The following is a 22,497-nucleotide window of genomic DNA, read 5'->3' as shown; positions in this document are numbered from 1 at the left end:
TGAAGCTGTATTTGGAAATGGCTGTTTTTATATTCTTATTTTTCAAATTGAGATGGGCGTATTCAACTGCTTGGGTCTGATTCGCTGAAATCCAGTTAATATTTTTTGTAAACAAAAAGTCACATTAAAACTACATTAGTTTGAATATAGCATAATGAGATTTACGATCGAAATGAAGTTTAAAAAATTGATAGAATTTTCACATATTATATTAGTTATTAGTTATATTAGTTATATTAATATATTATATTAGTTATATTAACTAATTTAAGCTTTTTCAATGTAAAAAAAAAAAAAAAAAAAGGTACTGTATATGTTTGATTTAGGCTATTTGATTAGCCATCAGATAAACTGATGTATTGTTTAAAAATAAGTTTTAGAGTTATTGGTGATGGTTGTAAGATTTGTAGTATAACAATATGAGACTCCTTATTGTGTGAATATAAATCGATAGCAATATATCATTTTAGAATTATTTTTTAAATCTGAAATATTTGAGTGAGGTATTGTCTTGGAGGACCACTCATTGTTTCAGTTTAATTTTAAGCATTTTGGGTTTTCCACTAGTAGCCTAATTTCCATAAATGAATGGCACATTTCCATATTAACTCCATAATGCTACATGCACATAAACGCACATACACAGCATACACAGAGACACACTTTATATAATAAGGACATTCCATTTGTGTAATGTTTTCATTATAAGGTAATGACATTTTCCAGCCCCTAACTCTTAAAGCTATGGTCTACGATTTCAAAGATTGTTCATTATTAATAACCTCGTTTAGATGCTGGTTATGGTTCTACAGTACAATCCTAACAATATGAAGAAAAAAAAGAATGAAAAAAATCCATTCACTCTATTGGGTGTACAGCTGCAGAGAAGTTGACCAATGTAAGCTGTCCGGCCGGACAGCTTACATTGGTCAACTGCTCTCATCCAATCCCCCGCTCCACTTGACGCTCGCGTCTCCACCCCAACGCACACCACCCCGCCCCCCTCCTGCGACATGAAATTTCGCGGGCAAGCAGCTGACAGTCTGGTAGCTAGCAAAGTAGCATCAGCTCAGCGATGGAGAAAAAACAAACCGAAAAAAACGACGCTGACACGGCTGACTTTTTGTTGAGCAGGTAAGCATTTATTTATACTTTTATGGTGTGAGGTGTTACATAAATAGCTTTTTATCAGTCTGACAACATGCTTATGCTGCCGGTCGGCATTGGAATGTTAGCTGTTTAGCATCGCCTATCACGGGTCAAAGTAATAATATTTCTCAAAGTGCTTGAATATATTACAACTGTGAATATATTACATTCTGTTCGAGCCGATCGGAATTTGAACAAGATGCGCCGGTGTTTACTACCGGTGATCACAGCTTGACTGAGTGACGTTGTTCAGGTCGTTTCCCGGTGGGAGGGATCAGGTAGCACAGAGGGGAGGGGGGTGTGTGTGGAGGGGCGGGATGAGTTTTTTAAAACGTCTCAGGCTTTCTCGACCGATTTTCAACATCGTAGACTACAGCTTTAAAGTGCCTATCCCAGAAAATCATTCTGCATTTATACATTTTTAATAATAATGAAAATAAAATAAAAAATTATCCATATCGTTCGCAACTGTTTGTGGCTTGGTAATAAGGTGTTAACATTCTCACAATGTAGGTAAAACTAGAGCCATTTAGAAACATTTTTCTTAATGGCACTGGGTCAAACCTGTACACAAAGACTAAAAAAAAGGCAAAAGTTCTGCAAATAAAACATTGAACTGAGATATTTTGATTGGAAGTGGTCATGCATCAAACTAAGTTGATTCAACAAATTCGTTTATTAAACGTTAAAAATGTGCATTGTTTTGTTGATTGGAGTAAATGTTTTTTTTTTTTTTTTTTGCACACGTGCAGTTTGAACCCTGAACGAATGCTCAGTTTTAAACTTCTACGGCGGATTCCAAGTGTTGCTGCTGGTGAGAAATTCGGCAGCTGTGTGCTACCTTAAATTCAGTGTTTCTGCAGAATCACTGGTATGCATTAGTCATTTTTATAAACGACTGTGTTATTTTTCATATAATATTATGTATATTGTGCTGTTCCCAAACTAATGGCCTGATTTGATTTAATAGTGTTGCCGATTTCGGCACTTTTGGGTGCTTTCCAATGCTGATGTTAACGAACGGTGTCTTGTTTATTCAATCCAGCGTTTCTGCAGAGTCACTGGTATGTATTAACGACACATTGACGGGAATTGTGATGTTTGTGTTTACAGCAATGCTTGTTTTGGGATTTGTTACCGCCGGCGCTCACCGGAAGACTACATTACCTATCTATCACCGCTAACTACAGCAAGTCAAATAGCTCAAAATACACAGCACGTTTTTTTTTCTCGTGGTGGTTCTCCTTGCATTACAAATGGTATAGTTATATAATTTAAGTGTTTTATTTTTATTGTGAATCATTTAATTAATGATTTAAGCTATAATTTGTGTTATATTACACATTTTCTATATAATCATATAATCTAATTTAGCAGTGTTGCTGATTTCATGCACTTTTTTTGTGAAACAAAAAGGAAAATACATTTAATGAAACTGAGTAATGGAGAAATTGCTAAAATAATGTAGATGTATTAAATGAGACATATACAATGTCTTCAGCCAGTAGTTGAAGAGATCAGAGCGAGGGATGGCCTGCACTTATTCTAAAGGACAAGGTGAACTAAATAACTTTTTTATCTTAACCGAACAGCTTCGGAGTCATTGGAATGGTTATATGACTGTTTTTGGGTTGAATGGTGGTCTTCTTGCACCCCTCGAGCGCCTGTGAGACGAAAAACCACCCTTGCAACTTTGGGCCGGCGGGCCGCCCGCAGCATCAGGAAGTATCGCGTGATATCAGGTCTCGCGATGTAACAAACTGCTTTACAGCACTGCACACATATACTATCTAAACATTTATATGCTAGCCTTCTGTGTATTATACATACCTCAGTGGACATGGCTCCGTGTGTTCGCCGGGTTCTTTGAAAACAAATGAACATGACCAGCGGGAGAAGATGGGACGAGCCAACGAGTTTTGACGACAGTGTTGTCAAATATCTATTCCGAAGCTGTAGGGGGAGCTCTATAGAGAAACCCGCGAGCAAAAAGCGAGAAAACAGCGAAGAAATCGACAAAGCTGCATAATGCAGCTTTAACCCTCTGGGGTTGGCAAATGCGCCGGCGCGCTTTGCTGGATTTTCTTCACATTGCAGCACAATAGACTTAAATTACTCCGTCATTTATGGTCATACAGATAAAAGAAATATGAAAAAAGAATCTGTGAAATTTCTTAAAATAAAGTAAATAAACAGGGTGTAGCTCTCTGCCTCTCCGTCGCGGTGAACTTTTTTTTTCTTGAGCACGTCTATAAACTGAAACAAAACTCAGCGAATACTTGTCACACATTTATGAGCCATATATCTTTATAAACATTTAATTGTGTACTTTTAAATGATCAGATTCAAACTGAAAACAAATATTCTCTGTTTAAGTAATTTGTATAAAACCAACAAGATGTCCAGTTTCTCAAACCCTTGCTCATTAATTTTAATTTGACCACGTCCACGCGCGCAAAAGAGATTGACATGCAAATCATCCACATGGAACGCGAACACGCTCATTACCTCAAACACAAAGCACCAAACTTCATAAGTCTCTGCTTTTCGTCGAGTTTGGAAGACACGCCCCACCCGATAGTAGCCTCTTCATTACTACCGGGCTTGCTCTTTTACTGGGCACGAGTGTAAGAAATGTCCCGTGCCCCCACAGTACAGACAAAGTCCTCAGGATCTCCGCCTCTCTCTCTCCTCCCGGGAAAGCCAAGTTCTCCCCACCTGCATGGGCTCGTGATCGACGATGGGACCGACTGTGTTCTCCTGGCTGGCCAATCGACCCTCTGCGCCTCCGGAGGTGCGGATAGGGCGAGTGTACCGCTCCATGCGGTTGAGACGAGCATCCACTCGTAGAGTCAGTTCGATAAGTCCGTTGAGATTCTGGGGAAGGTCCAGGATGTATATCTCCTTTTGAACACGGGCAGCCAGCCCATGCAGGAACATATCCCACTGCGCCTCCTCGTTCCACTTGCACTCCGCTGCCAACGTGCGGAACTCAATGAAGTAATCGGCAACAGAACGATCACCTTGCCTGAGATCTGCGAGCATTCTGGCAGCTTCCTTGCCCGCCACCGCACGGTCAAAAACTCTCCTCATCTCGGTAGAGAGTGCCTGGAACGAGGCGCAGCATTGGTCTTGATTCTCCCACACCGCCGTTCCCCATAATGCCGCTCGACCCGTGAGCAGAGTGAGCACGAACGATACCTTGGAATCTTCCATCTCAAAAGTCCTGGGCTGTAAGGAGAAATGCATTGAACACCTGGTAAGAAAGGCTCTGCAAAAATTAGGCTCCCCAGTATAGCTCTCAGGAACGGGTAGGCATGGCTCAGGTCGATTCCTCGGCGGTGTGGGTGGCACAGTGGGAATACTCAGAAGTTGGACCTATTGGGTAAGCTCGGACACATGCGTCACGAGCGCTTGCACAGTGCGCCCCGTGTTGGTGATACTTTCCTGCTGCTGGTCCATGCGAGAGAGATTGTGATTGATGAAATCAGTCAGTGAGGCAGAACTTGCTGCTTCCATGACTGGTGTTGCAAGCAATTGCAAGTAAAATGCTCTTTAATATAACAATGGTTGACTCAGGATGTAGCGCAGCAAATCACAGAAGCAGATCGCAGACAACAGAAGGCAGACAGCAGCAGAGCAGCAGAGTGGTGACGCAGGGACTGAGATGGGCAATCTCCGGGGAAGGAAGTATCCGAGTGATGAGATGATGAACGAAGTGAATCAGAATCCAGAGAACAGGAACACACGAGGAGAACAGGGAACAGGCAGTCCCAGGAAGCTTGAACAACGATCTGACAAACACAAGACGAAAGACAAGGCATTAAATAGGCTGGTTGATGGAATGCAGCTGGCGCTGATGAGGGAATCAGGTAATCAGCAGTAACCCCCACAAGAAACACTCAGTACGAACACCACACACACACACACACACACACACACACACACACACACACACACACACAAGACGAGAGAGAGACAGCGGATCTAACAACCGTGACAGTATGGATGCATACACTTACAAAATTAGGTCAAAATACCACAAGAACGAGAGGGATATTGTAAGAAAAAATGATGTGGACGTCGAAGATCTCAAAAATGAAGTTTATTACAGCATAGCAGTGGCAAGGTACACAAAGCACCTTGGATTCAGCGGAGTCAAACAGAATGAATCTCATCCTCTCAGCTCAAACATTTATCCTCTATTTCGTTTGTCTTCCCCCTCTACATGTAAATTAAGCACATCGTCTTTCCCTTCAACATGTAAATGAAGCTGTGTTTTAAATGTAAATGAAATCAGAACAGCAAAAGGTTTAGGTGATATAATCAATCTGAAGTGATCACATCTTTGATCTTCTGTTAAAACAGAATGGTCAAATGTTTAAGGTGGCAAGCTATTTGAAGTCCCTGTAATCAAGATGGTTGTTGGTTGCCCTCTGTGATACTATTTACATATTACTGAGAATGGATGTAATTGTCTCTATATGATAATTAAGCTCTTTTAAGTGAAGGAACATTTTGATAAATATATATATTGGAGTGGAAGTTGTTGGGAACAGACCATAATTTCTTATAATATGTATCATTAATACTTGAATTCTGTCTTAAAATGACAGCAGTCAATAAATACCTGCTATCTATCTGTCATTAATGTTAATCAAAATACAGCTTTAACAAAGATTGATTGATATACAATTTATACAGTGAACAGTTACATTACATGATTACATTTCTGTATGTGAAAGGAAGTTAGACCATATTTATTTGTAACTTTGTTTGGCTATATTGCATTTATATATGCTTTTAATATGTGTGTTTGTTCATTATATATATTTATTGATCTCTTGTCTTTAACAATGTTTGAAATTTATAAGTTAAGTTAGTAGTCTTTGCAGTCTTTTCATACCCAGTTTCCATGTCATATTTTAAACAATGTGTTTACTACATGTATTCTGATACATGAATGAACTCTTAAAACTACTCATCCCAGAAAACTTTGAGCAGTTTTATTTTTTTAATTATAAAAATTGTTTAATATATATTTATATAGCGTTCTGGTTTATATATAGAACACTATATAAATAAATAATAATAAAAAAAAAAAATATATATATATATATATATATATATATATATATATACACAAAACATTTTTTATAATAAATATATAAAACATTTTTTATTATAAAAAAAATGAAAAAATGCTCAATTTTCTGGGATGTGCAGTTTTAAGGTGCTAGAAAATATATAGGGTGCGTGATGTATTGTCCTTCCGTTTTGCCCAGAAAGAAAGCCATTTTGACTACTTTCTGGAAAGGTAAGCCATGCTGTGTTTCTCTGTATGTAATCGTAAATCATCTGTGCATTAATCTTAATCATGTAAAACATTTTTAGGCCAGTATATTATGGTTTTTGTCTGTTTGTATGTTTTGTGGTTGTATTTTGTGATTAATTGTATAAAGGCACCGTTACATTAACATGCCTACGACTTTTGCACAGTACTGTATATTAGGTGGCCTTAACTACTATGTTCTTGCATCCAAAAACTAAGTACAGGTACAGTACATCTCCTGCAAGGACTCATTTCGCTTCTGGGGGACTATGATATTGCTGTCTTGGACCTTTCTAAGTGAAAACATTCTTTCCCAGGGTTTCCACTATTTGCAGCTATGCTCATGAAATCCATGCATGACTCCACTTCACAGGCAAAATATTTAATAACGGAAGACTTTTGCTCATGTATAAGTAGTCTCACCCCATGGGATTCTTTTGTTGTCACATATATTCCATTGACAGAATTGATACACAACATTGGTTCCTGCCTTCCATGCTGTTGTCTTTCATGTCTTTTGAAGTTGGATGTGTTGGTGAAATGAATCCCACATTTCTTGTTGAATAGGTTCCCTTTCTGAACTGGGTCAACATGGGTGGTGTCCTGGCAGGGTTCTCCATCATCTAAGAAATTATCATGATAAATGACATTATTGCAGTTACATTGATGTCGAATAACTGAGTAGGATGGTTATGTATTATGTGCTGACCTGGGGGTCCTGCAGCAACCACCAGACCTGTTGTTGCCACACCACAAAAACAAAAGTAAATGACCAAAGACAAATCTAAAAATAAAGAGTACACATTTCACAACTAGAAATAAACTTGTGTGACACTTAAAGTCCTCAGGATCTCCGCCTCTCTCTCTCCTCCCGGGAAAGCCAAGTTCTCCCCACCTGCAGTGACACTTAAAAATAACATTATGACATTGTTATTACATATTTTATGTAAATAAAAAACATATACAAATCATTTTAAATTGCAATAGTTTTAAACAATTACTTACTCAAGCCACCAGCACTATTGTAACGGTCTGTAACGGATGCTTCTGTAGTGGGAGGCACGACGACAACGATGAAGATAAATTCAAGATAAGATAATTTATTTAAACCATTAGGTGATACGGAAAACAACCAAACACATACCAGACCAGACAAGGAATGACAGGTGTTACGTTATGTGTATTTGTCTTTTTGTCTTTATATGTTTTTCTGTGAGTTTCAGATTACCGCTGATTTGATGACAACCTAACTGGGTGATCAGATGATGACTCGGTCCTTAAAAACACCTCTTCCGCTCGACATGGAGGACGGTTGCGGCTTTGGGTCAGTCGCAGCGGTTCTGACTTCCTGCCAGCCACCAGATCAAAACATTATTTTCATGTGTCCTTTGGTTATGTGTTCTATTTAGAATCTGGTGATGTAGGAGAGACCTTCAAACTTTGTTTGGAACCTATTTATCTTATGTTTTTGATGAGCGCAGTTAGGTAAGCTTATTGTCGTTTCTTTTCCTTTCTTTGTGGTAGGTTAATTACGTTGCTGTTTAATTTCATTAGGTTGGGTTTTGTTTGTTATTTTGGGCCTTGGGTCTCTCTGACGAGAATACCACTTTATTCATTTATTTCTGTCGATATATTCTTGTTGTTTACAAATTATACTTTATTGATATATCTTTTTTATTTTTATTTGGGCCATGGGTCTCTAACTGATTTATTATTCACTTTTGTGATGATACAATAAATTCATTGTATTCGCCTTCTTTGGTATTCGTTATTTGGTTCTCTTTTTTTTTAACTGACGGCCTGCGGGAAGCTGGTCGTATTTATTTATTAATTTATTGCGTCTCACCCCTAGCGGATGTAACACAGGACAAGCAGGAACTTATAATCCGGATACATTTGAAAACGGCGTTTTCGTTTATAAACGCTCTCTGTCCACACTAGCGTTTTCAGACGTTTCAGTGTGGATGAGAAACTTTTGAAAAACGCCTGAAAACGCTAAATTCACTTTACTGCGCATGCGTAAAATCCCACAAAAGATCACTGATATGATTCAAATGGAAAAATAAATAATGAGGTTATCGTGCAATTCTTCTGACAGGATAATTTTATTTAGTAAAATAACTCACCATTCACTGATGTGGTCCAGGTCGCACTCAGTCACCATATGTTTGGTCTAAAACGCAACTGCTCTCATGTATTGCCGCAGGACAGCAAATGTGAGTAAATTCTATCATCTTTGCAGGACTGTGATATGTGTCAGGGTTTCACAGATGAAACAGACAAGATGGTAAGTTTAATGCTTTAATTGCAGAATGAATCGGAGATGAAGACAAAAGGTGAGTAAAAGCAACACAGATAATCTGAATATGCTTAGCTGAATGGTAAAGTCTTTCTATCTTCCTTTCTTGCAGGTGAAGATGATGGAGGATCGATGGAGGATCAATGAAGATGGCTGGCAGACAGATCGAAGGCGTTCACGTCACAGGTAAGGGACCAGGTAAGTGTTCAGGGAGTCTGTGAGTCTTGAATTGTCGTGTATAGACCAGACCAGACGAGGAGTGAAGGGAGAGTGCTGAATATAAAGGATGACTGATGAGGGGGTGCAGGTGATGCTGATGATTAGTGATTGAGAGAGTGAGTGCAGGTGTGCGCCACGGAGGATTCTGGGTAATGTAGTGCACACACACAGGTGAAGGCAGATGAAGGAAGAACGTGACATAACTCCCCCCTCCCGCAAGGCGCGTCCCGCGCCGCAAACGGCAGAGTACGGGAGGGAGGGTGGGCATCCTGGAGTCCGAGACTGGAGGATGAACAGGAAGACGGACTCCAGGATGGCTCAGGTGACCTAGGTGGAGCTGGCTGAGGAGGTGGCCATGGTGAAGCAGGCTGAGATGATGACCACGGCAGTGCAGGCAGAGGAGGTGACCACGGCGGTGCAGATCCTTCGGTGGCCACGGCGGAGAGGACCCTTCGGGTGGCCATGGCGGAGAGGACCCTTCGGGTGGCCATGGCGGAGAGGACCCTTCGGGTGGCCATGGCGGAGAGGACCCTTTGGGTGGCCATGGCGGAGACGACTTATTGCCCCCCCAAAAAAATTTCCTTGGGCAAATATCAGGCTTTGACACTGGGCTAGATGAAGCAGGGGGCGAAAGCGGCTCTGGGCTGGACAGGACCAGTGACGAAGGCGGCTCTGGACTGGACAGGACCAGCGGCAAAGAGGGCTCTGAGCTGGGCGGCACCAGCGGCGAAGAGGGCTCTGAACTGGGCAGGACCAGCTGGGCAGGACCAGCGGCGAAGAGGGCTCAGAGCTGGACAGGACCAGCTGCGAAGAGGGCTCTGAGCTGGACAGGACCAGCGGAGAAGAGGGCTCTGAGCTGGACAGGACCAGCGGAGAAGAGGGCTTAGAGCTGACCAGCGGCGAAGAGGGCTCTGTGCTGGGCAGCGAAGAGGGCTCCGTGCTGGGGGCTCCGTGCTGGGCAGCGAAGAGGGCTCCGTGCTGGGCAGCGCCAGCTGTTAAGAGGGCGTTGAGCTGGACAGGACCAGCTGTGAAGAGGGCGTGGAGCTGGACAGGACCAGCTGTGAAGAGGGCTTAGTGCTGGACAGGACCAGCTGTGAAGAGGGCTTAGTGCTGGATGGGACCAGCGGTGAAGGGTCTCTGCTGGACGGGACCAGCGGTGAAGACTCTGCGCTGGACGGGACCAGCGGTCAAGGCTCTGTGCTGGACGGAACCAGCGGTGAAAAGGGCTTAGTGCTGGACGGGACCAGCGGTGAAGGGTCTCTGCTGGACGGGACCAGCGGTGAAGGCTCTGTGCTGGACGGGACCAGCGGCGAAGAGGGCTTTAAGCTGGACGGGACCAGCGGCGAAGAGGGCTTTAAGCTGGACGGAACCAGCTGTGAAGAGGGCTTTGAGCTGGACGGAACCAGCAGTGAAGAGGGCTTAGTACTGGACGGGACCAGCGATGAAGAGGGCTTTGTGCTGGACAGGACCAGCGATGAAGGCTTTGTGCCGGACGGGACCAGCAATAAGGGCTTTGAAAACCCTGGCTCTGGCTCGGGGAGAACGACGCTCACAGACTCTAGCGGGCAGGCGACTGGCTCTGGCGGGCAGGCGACTGGCTCTGGCGGGCAGGCGACTGACTCTGGCTCTGGCGGGCAGGCAGGATGAGCGGGATCTGGATCAGCTGGGCCGATGAGAGGAGGGAGATCGGAGAAATCATCATCCCTGGAGATAAGCTCGGTTGAGCTGGCGTGAAGAGTGGGCTGGATGTGAGGACCAGGATGGTCGAGAAGATCGGGCTGGACTAGTGTTTGAGTGGGTGTGGTGTCCTCACCTTCCTCACCAATTGTGAAGGAAGACCCACTCAACCATAATATAAAGTCTATGTAGTGGGCCAGAGAACCAGGAGTCGCTGCTGCCGGAACTTTCTGAAATAGCAGATCATCCAGACCATACCAGAAAACTGTTTTTAAAGTGTCCTCGTTCCACGGGACCTTGTGTGCCTGATCGAGGAAGTCTTGGACGTAATCCTCGATCGGTCGACCATCCTGGAAGGTGGTGAGGAGTGAGTGAGCTGGGTTTACTGGGGTGAGGAGGATAACCATCTTGTCTCGTTGTTATGGTCTGGTCTTCTGTCAGGGTTTCACAGATGATACAGACAAGATGGTAAGTTTAATGCTTTAATTGCAGAATGAATCGGAGATGAAGACAAAAGGTGAGTAAAAGCAACACAGATAATCTGAATATGCTTAGCTGAATGGTAAAGTCTTTCTATCTTCCTTTCTTGCAGGTGAAGATGATGGAGGATCGATGGAGGATCAATGAAGATGGCTGGCAGACAGATCGAAGGCGTTCGCATCACAGGTAAGGGACCAGGTAAGTGTTCAGGGAGTCTGTGAGTCTTGAATTGTCGTGTATAGACGAGACCAGACGAGGAGTGAAGGGAGAGTACTGAATATAAAGGGTGAGACTGATGAGGGGGTGCAGGTGATGCTGATGATTAGTGATTGAGAGAGTGAGTGCAGGTGTGCGCCACGGAGGATTCTGGGTAATGTAGTGCACACACAGGTGAAGGCAGATGAAGGAAGAACGTGACAATATGAAGAGTGTGCAATGTAGAATATGTTTAGCAACAGTGTGAGAGTGAATAGCACATAACAATAACAATATCTATTATCGGCCTACAATATTCGTCACATGACTAAACTACAACGTGAAAATGGCGTTTTCAAATGTATCCATTTTGGAGTGCGTTTTCATTAATAAAAACGCCGTCTCAGTGTGGACCGGAAGGCCAAAACGGATAGAAAAATATACGTTTTCAAATGAAAACGTATTAGTGTGGACATGGCCTTAAATACACAGATGATAACTCGACAATGACAGACAGCTGTGATGATAATGATGATCGCTGGCAGGTGTGGGTAATCGTAGAGGAGGGGCAGGTGTGGGCCAAGGAGGATGCTGGGAACTGTAGTGCGGACGGAGACTAACAGATGACAGTAACAGTGATGGTGACGATGACAGCGACGGTGAAGATGATGATGACTGGCGGTGAAGGTGATCGTGACAACTACAGTGGATGGCAAATCTTAAATGTTTTGGGTTATGTGATCCTTTGATGCTGTTACTGATGTTCTGCAGTAACAACAGTCCTGATCTCCTTCGAGACTTAAAAGCTCTTGTTGACTCTCAAATTCAAACTTCCTTGCTGAAAATTAAATAGCTATTTATGAAGAACTGGACCAAGGGAAATAGATTTTGAGTAAACATATCTATTATTCTAAAGTGTTATCAAATGTTGATTTAGTTTGCTTACCTTCCATGGCGTCATTGTCAATGATCAACACATCAGTCATCAACACCTTTTAAAAAAAAAAAAGTTTGCATTTAGTAGCGACGTAACTAAAGCAACTGACGTTAATCAGAGGCAAAAGTAAATATGGCGTCTATATAATTTGTAAATAGCGCATTTGAATGCAAAACATCTAGCTGTATCAAAAATAGGTGTATATACGCAAAAATGGTGGGTGAAAAATGAGCCTTGAAATGCATCGCTATTGCTTGGTCGCTCACAACCAATCAGATTGTTCGATGGAACACCAATCTAATTCAACCAATAAAAAAACGTAGATGTAGCATCTAAGTCGGTGGGGGTGAAGGTGGGGGGCCGTCAATGTTACCTCTATTCACTCTCGGGTGGGGGTGGCTGATTTCAAAGTGATAAACATTTTCTGCTCACCAATACTCCTGATGTAACTCCAATACATTTTCTTTGCATCATCTATCGAGTAATTATTAAGAAGAAAGGTTCTTTAGGGCCAGGAGCGTGTCTAGAGGGGTGGCACGGGGTAACACAACCCCCATCCCCAAAGTGTTTGTGTCAGTGTTGGCTGCAAAGATGAAGTTGACTTGTGGCAGATGCGACGCTTAGTAAGAGCCACAAGACGCGCTCCAATACGGGCAAAACAAGCGAATAAAATATAAGATTGTGGCAAACAAGAGAATCTGTCCCACAACATTGTTTACTTTCACTTTCATTTTAGCGTGATTTTGGGTGGAGTGTGTCAATTAACGACGGAAGGAAGTTGTATTTAAAGGGAGTGTGTCATACCTGAATCAGAAGCGTCATCCGTTTGTTTGCACATGAGGGTTGCCCGTATGAGTGATGGTTTACGGTGGAAAGACGGCTGCGTGTCAATCAGCTGTTTCACGTGTAACTTATGTCTGGTGCGTGACTGAAGCATTGCATTTCCAGACCAACTGTCGTGAGCTGTCCTGAAGACAAGGCAAAAAACGCTTATCCACCTATCTGGTGTCTGTTGACCCGCGATACTCATTGGTGCCTTCTATACCTGCAAACGTGGTCAGTACCTCTGCGCCGCCATTACACACACTGCAATATACGCACGCACGCACCCACTTGCATAGCTTTCGTATTCGCACATTCTGTGTGCTTAGTGTTTTGTTTATAATTGTTGTTGCCCGTTAAAATTATTGTTGCTGTTGATTTAATGTTGGTGATTTACTTAATGAGATGTTTATCCAATGTTTTCTTTGTTCTCTCTTTTCTTTTCTTATGGACATTTTTTGTGAATGAATGTGGACACGAATCTGCGAACGTGGATTAGCGTGACGCGGTCGGTTTCCGGTACGGGGTTCGGATCTCGAAGACCAGAGACCGCTAGTGTGAACTTCATTTTGTTTTTATTTGGTTTTTTTTTTTGTCCTTTTCGTTTTTCCTGAGTGATTGTGATTTTGAGCATATGTGGAAGAATAAATATCCCTTGTGAAATGACCTTTTTTCTTGGATTATTATTATTTGTTGTGTAACAGGTGGTTACATTTCGTGCTATCCTGGGTTCAGTTAATTTTTGACAGGTTTAATCCTGTCTGGCGCCCGAAGTTTTTTCCTTTAAAATAATTATTTAAGTTAGGGCGGCGACCACCGTTACAGAGTGGCGCCCGAACAGGGACTTGACCTGAAACCTGCTTGAACTATTGAACACTTGAGAAAAAAAAAAAAACTCTGAAACATTGTGATTCGTAAACTTAATTTTTTTTTTTATGGAAAAATTGGTGAAACAATGGAATTGTCTGAATTAATCTGGTAAATTGTTTATGCTTGTGAAAATTGTTTTTTTTTGTGTATAAACTGTGAACGCTAAATGATCAATTAGAGTTGTTATCTCTAAGGTGTCACAGTAATTGATAATTGTTTGAATAATTGAAATAAGTGAAGGTGAATTACTTTGAATACTTATTGTTTTTGATTTACTTAGTGTTTTTGAGATAATACTGATTGAACAGTTGTGAAAAATTGTATTTTGTTGTTTAGTAGAAATATTTCAGGGACAAACAAACTGACACACATCTCATTTACTGATATTTATTGTTTTTCACACTCAACATTCTTACACTCAATCACAGCAATCATGGCGCATACCCCTCCTTCCCAAACTACTTTTGTGGAAATTGAGCCTCCACCAGACATCTCAACTCCAGTATGGCCGCCTGCACTGCGACCGTGGATGCCTCTGGTACCACCTCCATGTGCTCCTGTGTTCTACCACACCCCCACTCCACTCAGTCCTGTTCATCCTGGAGCCCGTGTGCACATGTCCACTCCTGTTCTGGCTGGGAGCACTCCAGTGCAAACTCTCACCTGGGCACCACAAGTGGATAACATGCAACTTTGCACCTCATCTGAAGGTGGAACTCCTTCTTCAGTAGCACAACATGACCTGCCCAACATTCTACCAACTCCTGGAAGGGAAATACAAGAAGTCACTGCCCGGGTACAAGGGAACTGGGATACCTTGTTTGACTTAATGGCAAGACAAGAAAGAAGAGTGAATGAACTTACCCAGGAAGTGAGAGATACCTCTTCTCATCACCAGAGCCAGATTGCTGATCTTGCTGCAAAAGTGGAGGATAACAAAAAACAAGTTTTAACCCTGTTTACTACCACTAAGAAACAAGAGGAAACTGAAGCAGATAACCTGACTAAAGCGATGAAGTTAATGATCACGGAAGAACTCCAGAAGGTGGAATCTACCTTGGTGTCCGAACTACGATTCATGGTTGATCAACTCCAGGCAGAGGTTCAGCAGGACATCAAAGCTGTTCAAAACACTTTCCAAACAAGCCATAATAAGATAACTTCACAACTCCACCAATGTGTTACTCAAACTGATCAATGTCTCACCGGTTTCAAAGAGTTGAAAAGTGAAGTGGAGAAAGGATTTCAAAGTGTCAAAAAAAGTGCAGATCAACAAAAGTTAAGTGCATTGACACCACCAGATCCCAGCACAACCAGTACTTTATCCCAGCCATCTCCTGCTGCTCCAGTGACTCCTTCAACTTCTTCAACCCCTCCTTTAACATCTGTGGTTAAAAGTGACCATATTAAATTAACTTTCCCCACATTTGGAAGGCCTTCAGACGATGCAGACCCCCTATTGTACTTAACCAAATGTCAGGATTTTTTGGCTATACATCCCCTGACAGATGCAGACATCCTGGCTACCTTCCGAACTGTCTTGTACGGAACAGCACGTGACTGGTGGGAAGTCAGACGGTCCACCATAACCACTTGGAATGAGTTTGAGACTGCATTTCTATCTGATTTCCTTTCTGAGGATTATGAGGACGAACTGGCTGAACGTGTCCGTACTAGGATTCAAAGAGACACAGAATCTATTAGAGACTTTGCGTTTTCTTACAGAGCTCTCTGTAAAAGATGGAAGGCAGATTTTACAGAGGGTGAGATTGTGAAGATGATACTTAAGAATATCAAGCCGTACCTTGCCAGCCAATTACGTAGCCGAGTGAATACTGTGGAAGAGCTGGTAAAATTAGGACATCAACTGGAAAAAGATTATGAGCAACAGCTTCGTTATGATTGTGGTCGAATGGGCCCTAAGCATCAAGCCACATCACAAAGACCCTCCTCAAACCAACCTACTGAGAAAATCCCAGTTCAGTGTTGGAGATGTAGAGGACAGCATCCACCAGGAAAATGTCCACACTATACCTCTCCCCAGTCACCTCAGACATCTGGTCCACAGTATTCCACCAGCGGCAAACAACCTTATCACCCCAAGTCAGGTGGTCATCCGTCCAACAACTCTGTTGCAGCAACAAGAAGTCATAAGTCACAATCAGCAACCAAGAAAACCTCCTCCTCATCTACAAGCTCTAATGAACGTGTAGCGATACCTCAACAACTAGTTGTTCCCCTTTGTATCGATGCCTGGTCAGGTAAAGCCATTGTGGACACTGGTGCAAGCTACACACTCATCAATGAGAATCTCATGAGGCAGCTTACATCCCCGGACCAGCTGCAACCGTGGTGCCGTGGTCCTCTTTATCTGGCAAATGGAAAAGCAGAGACTCCATTAGGATGGCTGAATACCACAATTAATTTACATGACCAAGCCTTTACCTTACCTACTGCTGTACTTTCATCCCAAGCTCTAGCCTATGCTGTAGTCTTGGGGTTGGACTTTATTTTCTTCAGTGGGCTGCAACTCAATGTCATTGATCAAAAATACTCCTTCAAGCTGGATCCTTCAAAAGAGTACCCCTTTCAACCAGGAAATCCAAGTGTGCCAAATGTAAGTCCCCAAAAAGAGATATGTCAACTTAATGAAGCCACACAAAACCTTTCCTTATTAACTTCTGTGCCCCCTCCATCATCACCATTGCAAATTCAACACCCGGATGGTATTGACGAACAGACATTGATAAAAAATGCTGTAGACGCTGCTCATTTACCCTTTGATGATAAGCTACAGTTACTCCAAATCCTGAACGAAAGTCCTCAGGTGTGTACTCTCCGTACTGGACGTACTGAGGTTCTCCAACACAGCATCTATGCCACCAGCCAAGTCCCCATTAAACAACGGCCATACCGCTTGTCTCCCCTCAAGCAACTTGCCCTGGAGGAGCAACTTGATGAGATGTTGAGGCAAGGAATAGTTGAACCATCCCACTCTGGTTGGGCATCACCGGTGGTCTTAGTACCCAAAAAAGACGGCAAATTTAGATTTTGTGTGGATTATAGAAAAGTTAATTCTGTAACAGAAAGTGACGCTTACCCTCTTCCCAATATAACAGAAATTCTGGAATCCCTCTCTGGGGCCGCCATCTTCTCAACGATTGATCTAAACAGTGGATATTGGCAGGTGACCATGGACCCCAACAGCAAAACCAAGACAGCCTTCATCACTCCTGCAGGTCTCTATCAATTTAATGTTATGCCGTTTGGGCTCAAAAATGCTCCCGCAACTTTTCAGAGGCTCATGGAGACAGTTCTGGGAGAACTAAGGAGAAAAATATGCTTTGTGTACATCGATGACATCATTGTGTACTCGCCTTCAATAACCCAGCATTTCCACGACCTCCAGACTGTCCTCCATAGACTAGAAACTGCTGGTCTCACCATAAACTTGAAGAAAAGTCAATTTTGTCTTCAAGAGCTCACTTTCCTAGGACATGTTGTAAGTGTCAAGGGCATTTCAGCAGACCCATGTAAGACTGAAGCCATTCATGCCTACCCTGTGCCTAAGAACTTGAAGGAAGTTCAGCGGTTCCTTGGGTTAGCAGGGTGGTATCACCGTTTCGTTCCGAATTTTTCCAAGATTACTGAACCCCTCAACGCACTGAAAAAGAAGGGACATAGTTTTCAATGGTCAATTCCGTGTCAGCAAGCTTTTGACCAGCTTAAGTCTCACCTCACCTCACCTCCCATTCTGGGCCATCCCGATCTTCAGCGGCCATTCATTGTTTACACCGATGCCAGTGACATCGGCCTGGGTGCCATATTAGCACAACGTAGGGACGTAGGCAGAGAGGAGGTTATAGCCTATGCAAGCCGAACCTTAACTGGGGCCGAGCTCAATTATACTGCAACGGAGAAGGAATGTCTTGCAGTCATCTGGGCCCTGGAAAAGTGGCAACATTACTTGGAGCACAAGCTTTTTACAGTTGTTACCGATCATGCTGCGCTGCAATGGGTCATGAACTCCACGAAAACCACCAGCCGCCTCATTCGTTGGGTTCTGCGATTGCAGAAATTTGATTTTGTTATTGAGTACCGAAAAGGGAAGCTAAATGTAGCTCCGGATGCTCTATCCAGGTCTTCGGTTACCCCAGGATGTAACTTGTACACCAGCGGAAAAGACCCAGCACTGCCTGTATCAGATGTTGTCCTGTGGGACGAACAGCACAAAGACCCCGAAGTTACAAAATTATTGCAAGCAGTTGCAGATAAGTGTGCGAGTCTGATTGACCAGTACGAAATAATTGAGGACAAATTGTATCACAAAACATACCTGACAAATAACCAACTACATTACAGAATCTACATCCCCAGCAGTCTCAGATCCACCCTTCTCCAGTACTATCACTCCACTCCCATCTGTGGCCATGGAGGAATCTACAAGACCTATAAGCGACTTCAGGAAGTAGCATTTTGGCCAGGAATGTGGTCAGCGGTGAAACAGCATGTGAGGACCTGTGTAAAATGTCAAACTCTGAAAAGTGATAACCGGAAGCCTGCTGGAAAACTACAGCAAATCACAACAAGCCGCCCAAACCAAATGCTGGGAGTCGACCTCATGGGTCCGTTGCCACGTAGCCCAAATCAAAATGAATACCTGCTGGTCTTTGTTGATTATTATTCTCGATGGGTTGAGTTGTTCCCCATTCGGAGTGCCACAGCAAAGAATGTTGCCTCCATCTTCAGAAAAGACATCCTGACACGGTGGGGCGTACCAGACTTCGTTCTCTCAGACAGAGGCGCTCAGTTTGTTTCATCTGTTTTCAGAGAGTTATGTGAGAACTGGGGTGTTACTCCCAAATTAACTACAGCCTATCACCCCCAAACCAACATGACAGAAAGAGTTAATCGAAATCTCAAGAGCATGATGGCGGCCTATGTGGACGACAACCATCAGAGGTGGGACCAGTTATTACCAGAATTCCGATTCGCTCTTAATTCAGCCGTTCAAGAGACCACTGGATTAACCCCAGCAGAACTCCAGCTGGGTAGGAAACTCCAAAGTCCAATGGACAAAATACTCTCTGGGCCTAATCTAACCCCAGACACTGCCTCGTATGATGTAGTTCATCATCTTCATCATCTGCAAACTCAAGCCAAAGAAAACAGCAAGAGAGCCAAAATGAGACAACTGAGGAACTATAACAAAAATAGGAGAGATGTAACATTTAAAAGCAAGGATCGAGTATGGTTGCGTAACTTTCCACAGTCTAATGCACAGCGTAAATTTAGTGCAAAACTAGCCCAAAAATGGAAAGGTCCTTACCGCATTATCAAGCAGCTGGGTCCGTTGAACTATCAAATAGCCCTTGAAGACACTGGAGAAGACGTACGTACAGCTCACGTTTGTAACATAAAAATGTGTTATCCAACGGCTGAGGAATTGGAGATACAAGAAAAGAAAAAACTCCTGGATATATTTCAAGAATCCTCTGATGACGAAGATTTTCTAGGATTTTAATCTGCATTTTCTCTCTTCTAAACAACCATAGGTTGTTTTTTTCTAGGGGGGGAGAGTGTGGCAAACAAGAGAATCTGTCCCACAACATTGTTTACTTTCACTTTCATTTTAGCGTGATTTTGGGTGGAGTGTGTCAATTAACGACGGAAGGAAGTTGTATTTAAAGGGAGTGTGTCATACCTGAATCAGAAGCGTCATCCGTTTGTTTGCACATGAGGGTTGCCCGTATGAGTGATGGTTTACGGTGGAAAGACGGCTGCGTGTCAATCAGCTGTTTCACGTGTAACTTATGTCTGGTGCGTGACTGAAGCATTGCATTTCCAGACCAACTGTCGTGAGCTGTCCTGAAGACAAGGCAAAAAACGCTTATCCACCTATCTGGTGTCTGTTGACCCGCGATACTCATTGGTGCCTTCTATACCTGCAAACGTGGTCAGTACCTCTGCGCCGCCATTACACACACTGCAATATACGCACGCACGCACCCACTCGCATAGCTTTCGTATTCGCACATTCTGTGTGCTTAGTGTTTTGTTTATAATTGTTGTTGCCCGTTAAAATTATTGTTGCTGTTGATTTAATGTTGGTGATTTACTTAATGAGATGTTTATCCAATGTTTTCTTTGTTCTCTCTTTTCTTTTCTTATGGACATTTTTTGTGAATGAATGTGGACACGAATCTGCGAACGTGGATTAGCGTGACGCGGTCGGTTTCCGGTACGGGGTTCGGATCTCGAAGACCAGAGACCGCTAGTGTGAACTTCATTTTGTTTTTATTTGGTTTTTTTTTTTGTCCTTTTCGTTTTTCCTGAGTGATTGTGATTTTGAGCATATGTGGAAGAATAAATATCCCTTGTGAAATGACCTTTTTTCTTGGATTATTATTATTTGTTGTGTAACAGGTGGTTACATTTCGTGCTATCCTGGGTTCAGTTAATTTTTGACAGGTTTAATCCTGTCTGGCGCCCGAAGTTTTTTCCTTTAAAATAATTATTTAAGTTAGGGCGGCGACCACCGTTACAAGATAAGATGACAAATAAGTAAATAAGAACACGATTGCACTGTCTGTGTGCTCTCGTGCATCAGTCGGAGTGTCTGGTAGACGTAGTGAGAGATCTTGTGGCAGGTGCGACGCTAGTGTCACAAGACTCGCGCTCCGGATTAAAATGGCAAAATATAATATAAGGTAATGTAGACTAAATAAGAGTAGAAGGAAAAGCGGGATGCCAGTCTATTTGATCATGTGCATCAGTCGGAGTGTCAGGGAGCTGTAAGGCAGGTGAAAAGCGTTTGGTTAATGGTGAATATTGACCTATTGTGCGTACCGTTCTGGCTCCCGCTGGCTACAGATGATACGCGCTGCATTTGGTTTAAAAAAACATCTTACATATTGTGTAAAAGACTGATCGATGACTGGTCGAGTGGCAGGCGCATATCGCGGTGACTGGTCGAGTGGCAGGTGCATATATCCGTGACTGGTCGAGTGGCAGGCGCATATCGCGGTGACTGGTCGAGTGGCAGGCGCATATATCCGTGACTGGTCGAGTGGCAGGCGCATATATCCTTGACTGGTCGAGTGGCAGGCGCATATAATGGTGACTGGTTAACCCTTCAAAGTCGACTGACGCTCTAGAGCGTCAAAGTGCGCACGCCTGACATATCTATTAATAGCTTCGGAATGGATTAAGGTATTAACTTACTTTTTTTTCTATGAAAAAGCTGACATTCGTCTGCGTAATAATTAGTAGACTGTGTTGACTTCCGCGAATGATAAGCCTTCAGATCTTCTACAAGCATTTCATAATAAAAAAAAAAAAAAAAAAAAAGCCTTCCGTATTTGAGTGCAAATCTATAGCATTTTACCGCAAGACAGAGAACTGGTACTTTACCCTATCAAATGATATATAATGCTGTTGGTGTGTGAACCAATCACAGACCAATATAAAACAAACAAGGACATTATCAGGTGTCCTAGGAACGTAAAAAAGGGAGGGGTTTGGAATAAATCTCGCGCGTCTTCTCCTCAGACACAATCTTTTATATATACGGTCTTTGGACACCATACATTTGGATTACTGTGGAGATAGACGTTTTTGTACTGGTCAGATTTTACAGAAAATCAACATGGCCAAACGAAGATTCACTGCCGAGCAAGCTACTGCAATGTTTTTTTTTGAGAGTGAGAGTGATAACGGATCTGATCCAGACCGATTTAATTCAGATGAAGAGGATCAAATTCTGGACGGAATCGATCCATTTAAGGAGTAAGTATGAAGGCAATATTGCTGATAATATTTTGTCTAATATGTATTGTCATTTTTTTTTTTGTAAAATTATTTTATTGTCAGAAATAACAGTGCAGTAATCAAATAATGTGCGCCATTACTCTTAGTAAGTAGATTTAAAAATGCATGGGCCTTTGTCTGCTACATAAACGGTAGTACAGTAGCCTATTGCTAAAATGAGATTGCAGATTAGGCTGCATGTAGTCCATCTTCATTTTTTTGCATAGTAATAAGCTATATTTTTTATAGCTATGGGGCGGCAGTGGTTCAGTGGTTCATGTAGGTTGTCTACAAACCGAAAGGTTGGTGGTTCAATCCCCGGTTCCTCTTGACCAAGTGTCGAGGTGTCCATGAGCAAGACACCTAACCCCAGCTGCTCCCGACGAGCTGGATGGCGCCTTGCATGGCTGACACCGTCGGTGTATGAATGAGTGTGTGAATGGGTGAATGTGAGGCTATGTAAAGCACTTTGGTGGCCATAGGTCTGTGAAAGCGCTATATAAATGCAGTCCATTTACCATTTACCATATTTAGTTTACTTTGCTTGTCTATTTTATTGTAATGCTTTTAGGGAAATTTTATTGTAACTTTTCAGAAATAATGGTGCAGTAAGCCTTATCTAAAGCCTGTACTATTTGTCTACATAAAGCTGAAATGGGGAGGGGGTTTGGTTTAGACATTGTATTTACTCATATTTTCTCATTTACA

At 42.7% G+C, this 22,497-nt stretch overlaps 2 long non-coding RNA genes across 2 annotated transcripts; both read right to left on the bottom strand.

Annotated features, from left to right (window-relative positions):
- Positions 1-12,987: 12,987 nt before the first annotated feature.
- On the bottom strand, positions 12,988-15,489 carry LOC311288673. Its single transcript, XR_014626972.1, has 4 exons — positions 15,187-15,489; positions 15,037-15,113; positions 14,845-14,897; positions 12,988-14,744 (listed from the first exon to the last, which is right to left on the bottom strand). It is a non-coding gene; the product is annotated as an uncharacterized lncRNA (long non-coding RNA).
- A 2,814-nt stretch (positions 15,490-18,303) lies between these two features.
- On the bottom strand, positions 18,304-20,589 carry LOC311288711. Its single transcript, XR_014626980.1, has 3 exons — positions 19,310-20,589; positions 18,960-19,126; positions 18,304-18,800 (listed from the first exon to the last, which is right to left on the bottom strand). It is a non-coding gene; the product is annotated as an uncharacterized lncRNA (long non-coding RNA).
- Between the last annotated feature and the right edge of the window lie 1,908 nt (positions 20,590-22,497).

This window comes from Rutilus rutilus (genome assembly GCF_951802725.1).
Source record: "Rutilus rutilus genome assembly, chromosome: 4".
In the NCBI taxonomy this organism is placed as follows: domain Eukaryota; kingdom Metazoa; phylum Chordata; class Actinopteri; order Cypriniformes; family Leuciscidae; genus Rutilus; species Rutilus rutilus.
Note: the sequence above shows the minus strand (reverse complement) of the source record. Positions and strands in the feature narration are given on the sequence as shown.